Raw genomic sequence first — 9,554 nt, 5'->3', positions numbered from 1 at the left:
CATCCTCCTCTACCAATTTTCTTAACTGCAGCCATGGTTCCATCAGTAACAGCTGTCTTTGGTAGCCCTGTTTTTGAAGAATCTTTAACGATGTCAACACCATTCCTAAACTTTTTCAACCAACAACAAACTTGTTTAACAAAACTGCAGAATCTCCATAAATCTGACAAATTTCATTCAAAATGAGTTTTGCAGGTATATCAAGAATGCCTCTCACTTTTATATAGGTTCTTAGTTCAGCCTTCACTGCAGATTTCATATCACTTTGAGAAAATGGTCAGTGTGTTCGACTACCCCTTCTTCTCTTGTATGTAACTTTTGAAATAGTGTATAAAATGATAAGAAAGATTTAGACAGACACAGGTAATGAATGTATCTACCCGTGCGTGACATCGGTTTTGGTCAACTACAAAAAATATCTATGGAATAACATTACTTGCATTTTTTTCTGATCGCCCCTCGTAAGTCACGGTGCTACACAATACTAACTACATAAAGAGGGTGTATTTATATTAGTTATAGATTGATTGATCGTATTATTTAACGTCCCACTTCAGAATTTTTCACTCGTATGGAGATGTCACCGTTTGATGTTGAAGGGCTTCAAATTTAGACCTTATACTCCGCACTCCTGATCAGGGCCATCAAGCAGAGCTGGGGTTCGATCTTTATTTTTTGCCAATGCCTACCATGACATGAGACCTACGTTTTTAAGGTCATATCCAAAAGACCAGTGACTTGCACTTCTAGTGCCGAGCGCTTGGCGAAGGAAGAGTCACTACCTATGTTCATGTTTGATGCAGCGCTATGAACAAGAATCGAACCCGGGCCTACCGATCACGAAGCGAACGCTCTACCAGTAGGCTTCCATGACCGGTATATTAGTTATATATGAACAACAACAAAAGGTTTAATTTTATGCATGGTGTTTTATTTGTTTGTATAACAAAAAATCAGAATGTAAACCAGTTTTACCATGTTTACTGACAAATGACTTTAGCTCTTCAAACCAAAGACTCAAAGAGCTAATGTTTTGGCCTTTGGTGTGGTGTGCGTAAGCATTTAAGAATATGGGCCATAGCTCAAGAACCCCTTGGCTAATAGTTGTCAAATTTGTCAAGGGAAATTCTTGGCCTGAGGGCTCCCCTTCAATCAAGGTTTGTTACCCTTAAACAAGAGGAAGAAAGTTTAATAAACAAGAGGAGGTAGGGTGAGTTCACCATGCATTGGACACATACCTTGCTTCGGACAACTTTAGGCAATAAACTCTCTTTCAACTTATGAGTTCTGTGTATTTATTTGTTTCTGTCATAAAGACCAAGATTTAAATTTTTTAATGATACCGATTGTGTTTATCATGTTGTGATAAAAATACCCCGCAAATGGCCTTGAAGTTACGTCATATGTTACATCATCAAAGGGGAATAACCCGAAATTTATGATTTTGCAATTTTTAGAGTTATCGTTCTTTTAAATTCGACTTCCACGGAACGAGTCGGACTTTGGTGAATTTTGTCAGGGATTGGTAATTTTACATAAATTATAATTAAATTTCACTTCAATGTTTGTTTAATTCTTATTAGAGCTGGTTTTTACTAGTATGCTATTTTCACCGTACATCGGACACAGGCGCGGATCCAGGATTTGAAGTTAGTGGGGGCGCCAAAAATAGGCAAGGGGTCTGGGGGCCTCAAGGCGGCCCCCAGTGGGTCCAGGGCAAAGCCCTGGTGGGGGCCCAGGGGGCGAAGCCCCCGGAAGCTCCTGGATTCTAGTGATTTTGCAGGGTAAAAATGAGGTCTACCAAGTAGACATATATACATTTTGTAGACGAAACTGTGATTTACGTTAACTTTGACAATTTTAGGGGGGGGGGGCGCGCGCCGGGTGCGCCCCCCTTAAATCCGCCACTGGGACACAAATTAACCATGGATCGGACACTTTTCGATGCAAAGGTAAGTACTACCATTTTCATACAGAACCCAGCTGACAGCTGTTTTTTGTGGAAAAAGAAAAATAAAAACTCTATATTTTCAGTCAAAATACAAGTTATCGATATATGACGTCTGGAATTTTACTCTATTTATTTCTACAAACCAGAGTATGATAAACCATGAGAAAAGGCGCGAATTACGGCATTATAAGCATTTTAAAGCATATCTAAGGCACAGTGAGGTCTCTAGAATCGTTCTACATTTGTGCAATAATATCGTCGATTAAATTACAGTTGAGGGTTATTTCTTAGATAAAAGATGAAAATATATCCATATCAAGGATTTTAAAGCATTGTGATAAAGGTATGATATTTTTCCGGTCTCCATACCGTCTGTCCGATGCATAGTGAACAATGTCCGAGCCATGGCATGGTGAATTTTCTGTTTTTTCTAAAAACTCGATTTTGGGGGATATTTTCTCAATAAACGGCATATAATTGTGTCCTAAATTGTTATTTTAATCACAAACTAAATGTTAAAATCCATTTTGATAATTTTCCGTCGGTAGCGATATCGCTAGAACTTGTTGAAGTACAAGGGTATCCGATGCATGCTGAATTCACCCTAATTAATAGATAAATAAAACCACAAGTACTGATTGCTAAATATACTTCTTCTTAAGAACCACTGGGCAGATTATCACCAAACTTACATAAAAGGATAAGGATATAATGAAAATTAAAAAAAAATGTTCAAGGCATCACCCTGGGGCAAAGGGTGTAGTCTCAAGGTCACTTTGAAATTGACCAAAAATTACGTTTTATTAAAATGTCTATAATTCAGAGCATACATGTATCAACTTGAAGGTCACTTTAGCAAATTTTTTAGCTCACCTGAGTCGAAGGTCAGGAATTGAAATACTCGTAGGTTAATAATCATTAAATCTTGTAAGATGATGCATCTTCGCGTCATGAAACATATTGATAGAAAAGTCGCCGGTCATTGTTACCTACTTTTTGAATTTTGCAGGCAATTTAAGACGCACATATTTTACATTTTAAGGCCTATGATCAGTTGATGCATCTTAGGTCTTTGAAGCCCCGCCATGAATATGGCCAGGGCATATAATGTTTGTCATGTCCGCTTTCCGTCCTTCTGTCTTTCCGTTTAGCTGTCCTTCTATCACACTTTCCGTATATCGCACAGTTCAAAGCTTTGTTACAAAAAAACTATATCCAAAATATTTTCATCAAACTTCATGAGTAATAGATATTGATGAGAGCTATGCAACTGCATCAACATTTTTTTTTTACCTTGACCTTTCCTTTGACCTCACTTTTCTTAAATGAGTGTTTAGCTCAGTTTTAAAGAAACCATTCAAGATAGTGTTATCAAACTTCATATTCTGATACATACTGATAGAGATTTTCAACTGCATCAACATCTTTGACCTTGACCTTGACTTTGACCTCACTTTTCTTAAATGCATGTTTAAATCAATTTTAAAGATACCATTGAAGATAGTGTTATCAAACCTCATATGCTGATACATACTGATGAGAGCTATTCAACTTCAATCAACATTTGACCTTTTCTTTGACTTTGACCTCATTTTTTTTCAATGGATGATAAGCTTAGTTTTAAAGATACCGTAAAAAGCGTTATCAAACTTCATAGGCTGATAATACTGATGAGTGCTATTCAACTGTATTAATATATTTTACCTTAACCTTTCCTTTGACCTTGACCTCACTTTTCATAAATGAGTGTTTTGCTCAGTTTTAATGATACCATTTAAGATAGTGTTATCAAGCTTCATATGCTGATATATACTGATGAGAGCTTTTCAACTGCATCAATATTTTTTTTTTTACCTTGACCTTTCCTTTGATCTTGACCTCACTTTTCTTAAGTGTGATTAGCTCAGTTTTAAAGATACCATTCAAAGATATTTTTTATCAAACTTCATATGCTGATACATACTGATGAGAGCTATTCAACTGCATCAACATTTTACCTTGACCTTTCCTTTGACCTTGACCTCACATGATAAAGAACGAGGGCGCTTTTGATTGGCATTCGGCAGGAATCTGGGCGTAATTGAAAAGTGAAAATATAATTGACATGTCACATGAAATTTTAACTTTTTTTTTATTTATCGGGTTCTTGTGCAACTGAAAAGGAAAATATTTTCCGAAATTGAGCTTTGATTTACTAAAAAATAACTTGAAAATTGGCCAGATCAGACATTTGGTACAAAATTGTACATTTTTAAACACGTTTTTGTAAATTTTTTCTATCTCTGCGTCTTCTCTCCATGATTTTTAAACCTTATTTGTATGTATTTGAATTCAAAGAAACGAATAAACAATAAATGGAGAGAAGACCCAGAGACCACGAAAAATGAACTTTTCCCCAAAAAAATCCAAATGTGTGAATCTGGTGCTTCTTTGTCCTTTTAAAATCAACAGTGTTTGTGTAGCGGTGATAGCTCAGTAAGTTGGGCTGCCTGTTCATTGCACTCGAAGAGAAAAAATTTTTGGTTCGATCCTTGCATGGGGCCTTAATTTTTTATACCCGCACTTTCTAAAGAAAGTTCGGGTATATTGTTGTTACTCATGTCCGTCCGTCCGTCTGTCACACTTTTCTTCCCTGAACTCCTCCTACATTTTACACAGTAGCTTAATCATCTTTTGGGAGATGGTTGGTGGGGTCATGTAGATGTGCAGTAAGGTTTTGGAATTTTGATTTTGCCCCGGGGGGGTCAAATGGGGGTCGAAAAATGACATTTTTTATGCAAAAAGCCCCGTCTTCCCTGAACTCCTTCTACATTTTACTCAGCAGCCAAACCAGATTTTGGGAGATGGTTGGTGGGGTCATGTAGATGTGCAGTAAGCTTTCGGAATTTTGATTTTGCCCCAGGGGGTCAAATGGGGGTCGAAAAATGACGTTTTTTAAGCAAAAAGCTCCGTCTTCCCTGAACTCCTCTTACATTTTATTCAGCAGCCTAATCATCTTTTGGAAGATGGTTGGTGGGGTCATGTAGATGTGCAGTAAGGTTTCGGAATTTTGATTTTGCCCTGGGGGGTCAAATGGGTGTCGAAAAATGACTTTTTTAATGCAAAAAGACCCTTCTTCCCTGAACTCCTCTTACATTTTACTCAGCAGCCTAATCATCTTTTGGGAGATGGTTGGTGGGGTCATGCAGATGTGTAGTAAGGTTTCTGAATTTTGATTTTGCCCCGGGGGGTCAAATGGGGGTCGAAAAATGATGTTTTTTATGCTAAAAGCCCCATCTTCCCTGAACTCCTCTTACATTTCATTCAGCAGCCTAATCATCTTTTGGGAGATGGTTGTTGGGGTCATGTACAAGTGCAGTTAGGTTTCGGAATTTTGATTTTGCTCGGGGGGTCAAATGAGGGTCGAAAAATGACGTTTTTTATTGAAAAAGCCCAGTCTTCCCTAAACTCCTTTTTTGTTTTAAACAGTGGTCTTATCCTCTTTTGGGAGAGTTCACTCTTTTGAAATTTTGTTAAAACATCAAGGTCAAGGGGTAAAAAATCATAGCATGTTGGGAGCATCTTGTTATGGGTAATGTTAACTTGAAATGTGAAAGTCGAATCTCTTCTCAATGAAAAGGAAATACAACATTAATGAAAACTAAGTTAAACTTCAAGGTCAAGGTCACAGAGTCAAAAAGTCATGATACATTTGGAAAGGTCTTATCACAGGTAATATGAATGCCCTTTCATGTATCTTTCAAAATGATCAATTCAAAGCAATTAATTTGTTTATGAAATTAGGTCAAACTTCAAGGTCATGGGTAATGAAAATCATAGTGTATTTAGAATGGTATTGTCCCATTTAATACTAATACACATGTTTAATATAAAAGTCCTGTCTCTTCTCATTCAAAATATACGACCATGATGACCAAGGTTAAATTTATTGTGACAGATGGGCAGATTGACAAACAAATGAGATTTAATGTACCCTACCTTTAGCAAAAATGGGGGACAATAAATGTCTTTTATAATAAATAAAGTACATTTCAGAAAACAGTATGCTTATAAATAGTTAATCAAGGTGCTTTGGGTAGCAAAATAAAGCTAAACTGGTATATCTAATTCATCCGCAGAGCTTAGTATATTTTAATATGCACAACCTTTTCAACTCTTATCATAATTATTTTTTAAAATTTATATCACCATGTCTCATTCAAGGGAGAACTAGAGATATGACCAGATGTATATCTGTTGAATATAAAATATGTACATGTATACTGTGTTTTTTTTTAGTAATTTGTTTGTTTGTTGTGACAGCAACTGTTATGACAGTTTTTGGCAAAGGTTGAAGTTTCTCAAATGTAAGTCAAACTCCAAGGTCAAGGTCAAAGGGTCAAAATTGTTGGTATCAAAGGGAAAGTCTTGTCACAAGGAATGCACATGTGAAAAAAGAGAGAAATCCCTAGAACTTCCTCACCTGTTCAAAATTTATTGCCAAGGTTAAAGTTAAATTGGGTTCAACTCTAAGGTCTAGGTCAAAAATAATTATACCTGTTGAAAGTTCACAATGATTACACATGTTAGAGCATGAAAGTCCTAGCACCACCTGTTCAAAACTTAGGCCAAGTTTAAGGTATTTTTCTTGTAAAAGTGGGTCAAACTCCAAGGTCAAGAGATCAAGAGGTCAAAATTGGTGGTACCCATTAAAAGGTTTTGCCAAAAGAAATTTACCTATGAAATATTGAAGCCATGTGTATAGCCCAATCCACTTAAAAAATATGGGCAAGGTTAAAGTTTCCGTGGTCAGACAAACATACATCAACATAGGAAACAAAATATGTAGTCAAATGAAAAAATTTCCTACTATTATGGAGTCATAAGATCAATTGTCATTTCAGGTACAGGGAGTCAGTGGCTAGGGAGATCAGACACCCACCCCCCCTCTGGAATTAGCAGTTATTTAAATAAGACTATGTACTGTAGAGAATAAAAATGACTTTGGACATCCTCCCCTCTTAGAAAACAGGGACTTCACCATCATTGTTTTTATTATTATTTTTTATTTGCTTCTCAGGAAATCTTGGGCTGATTTTTTTGACTGAGGTGTGACCCCCCCCCCCCCCCTTTCTGAAAAAAAAATTCTGGATCTGCGTCTGTATATACTGATTGTCCGCAACGGCCGGGAGATAACTTGACAATATGAAATTTGTCGACTGTGGCATGCGATGATCTTTGACCCTTTTTGAACTTCAACCTTACCATTTGCATTTATTTATTTTTATGCAATCTATACTAAATCTTGTACTTACCGAATGTCATAGGTCGTGACAACGAATTCATGAAATATAATCCATATAATCCAATTAAAACACAAATGATTTTAACTGACCACACTGCATCGTCAGCATACATGTGCTAAATAATCTCATTCGACAAACCTTTGCTGATTCCGTTGCCAGTATGAATTGGCCGAGGTGTGCCTAGAGGTGATATCTATAAATATGATAATGGGTGACGCAAACCCAATGTGAATGTAGAAAATAAGATGTTCACACGTAAAACTGTTTAGTACAAGAACAAATTTCAAACTATCATAATAAACTATGTATCAACATAACTTTGACATCTAGGTCTATTCTTTAAAAATGTGAGAGTGAGAGAGCGTGTGTGGGGGGGGGGGGGGGGGGCGGAGAGAGAGAGAGATAGGCATTGACAAATTAATCTGGTTGTATTTTCGATGGGTTTTTTTTCCCGACCAAGTACTAAAATCAGTTTGCACATTTTGATAAATTCACCAAAAACGCTTTGTACTAAAATAATATTTATGTCGTCGAGAAAGTAAATTTAAAAAGTTCCAAATTATGGGCAAAATATTTATCTGAATCTAATTAAGTAATTTACTTCAATCATTAATTAAATTCTGTTATTTCAGACTGGTAATGAATTAAGTATTCAAAATACATATGTGAGGCTCATAGATCATATGGTCATCTGAAAATTTTATGTTCAATTTGACGAATACACGTACGGTGATAATTATAGAATTATTTTGACTTCTTCCTTGGAAAGTCCAATATGAAGGAGTGTGTATTTAGAGGCAAGCACCATAGTGCGGGTATTACTGTCTCATGACAGCATCTAGTTTTTTCATGCAAACAACCATTTATTTTGTTAGTTTTGTTGTATTACTGATGTATTAAAATTTTGAATGAGATAAATTTTGATTCATTTTGGTTCTCGAACGAAATCAATTCCAATCTTCTATTTTTTAATGTACACACACGTATCATGCACCCATTAAATATTAAGGTATTTATTTTTTGTGAAACATTACTGTTATAATACTCCCTAGGAAAAACGGACATAAATGTTAAAATCTCACAGTCTTTCAAACTAAATGAAAAAAACCCATGGACGTGTTTGTAAATTAAATCTGAACATCTATGTTCAGCCAACCAAATCAACCACATTTAAACCATAAATGTTTCGTACGAATTATTCCTGCAGATCACACGCCAAATGCGCCCATCTTCTTTGTGTCAAACTTCATATGCTGATACACACACTATACGGATGTAAGCAATTTATCTGCATCAATATTTTTGACCTTGACCTTTCATTTGACCTTGACCTCACTTTTATCAATTTGTGATTAAGTCAGTTTTAAAGAAATCATTAATATTTTTTCGACTACATATGCTGACACATACTGATGAGAGCTTTTCAACTGCATCAACATTTGTTTTACTTTGACCTTACCTCTGACCTTGACCTCACTTTTCTTAAATTAGTTTAAACTTTATAAGCCGATACTGATGTAAGCAATTCAACAGCATCACTATTCAAGATATTCTGAAATTCCATACACAGATTCGAATTTTCATGTTGCATTACACATGTACTGTTATAACCTTAGTAGGGCATGTCCTATGGACATATTTCTAGTTTTTGTTATTTCACCTTGGGGGAAGTCGAGATGAGCTTATGCTATACCCCTGGCTTTGGTGTCAGCGTTCTGATTAAAGTTTGAGGAGTAGGTTCATTCCCAAGTAACTACATGTATAAGCCTACCTGATGCATCCAAGAATGGACACTACCAGACATGCTTATGCTGGATCTGACCTACATTTTCCAGATGCGCGACCAGGTTAAATTTTTGGAGCAGGTCCATTCCCAAGGAACTATTAGCCCTACACGGTCCAAACATGCATGGCTGATGCAGCTAGAGATGGGCACTACTACACTTGCTTGGATGCTGGATCTGACCTACATTTTCCAGATGAGTCACCAGATTAATTTTTTTGGAGCAGGTTCATTCCTAAGTAACTATAAGCTCTGCACGGTCCAAACTTGCATGGATGATGTATCTAGGGATGGACACTAACAGACTTGCTTTGGATGCTGGATCTGACCTACACTTTCCAGATGAAGGTTTTGGAGCAGGTTTATTCCCAAGTAACTGTCAGCCCTACTTGGATCAAATTTGCATGCATCTAGGGATTGATACTACCAGACATGCTTCGATTGCTGGATCTGACTTACATTTTCCATGTGATGAGTGACCAGGTTAAAGTTTTTGGAGCATGTTCATTCCCAAGTAACTATAAGAGCTACCAGG

This window comes from Saccostrea cucullata, unplaced genomic scaffold, assembly GCF_032062105.1.
Source record: "Saccostrea cucullata isolate Sc308-1 unplaced genomic scaffold, CSIRO_AGI_Scuc_v1 ctg10165, whole genome shotgun sequence".
Lineage (NCBI taxonomy): Eukaryota > Metazoa > Mollusca > Bivalvia > Ostreida > Ostreidae > Saccostrea > Saccostrea cuccullata.
The sequence above is the reverse complement of the archived record's forward strand: the minus strand, read 5'-3'. Positions refer to the sequence as shown.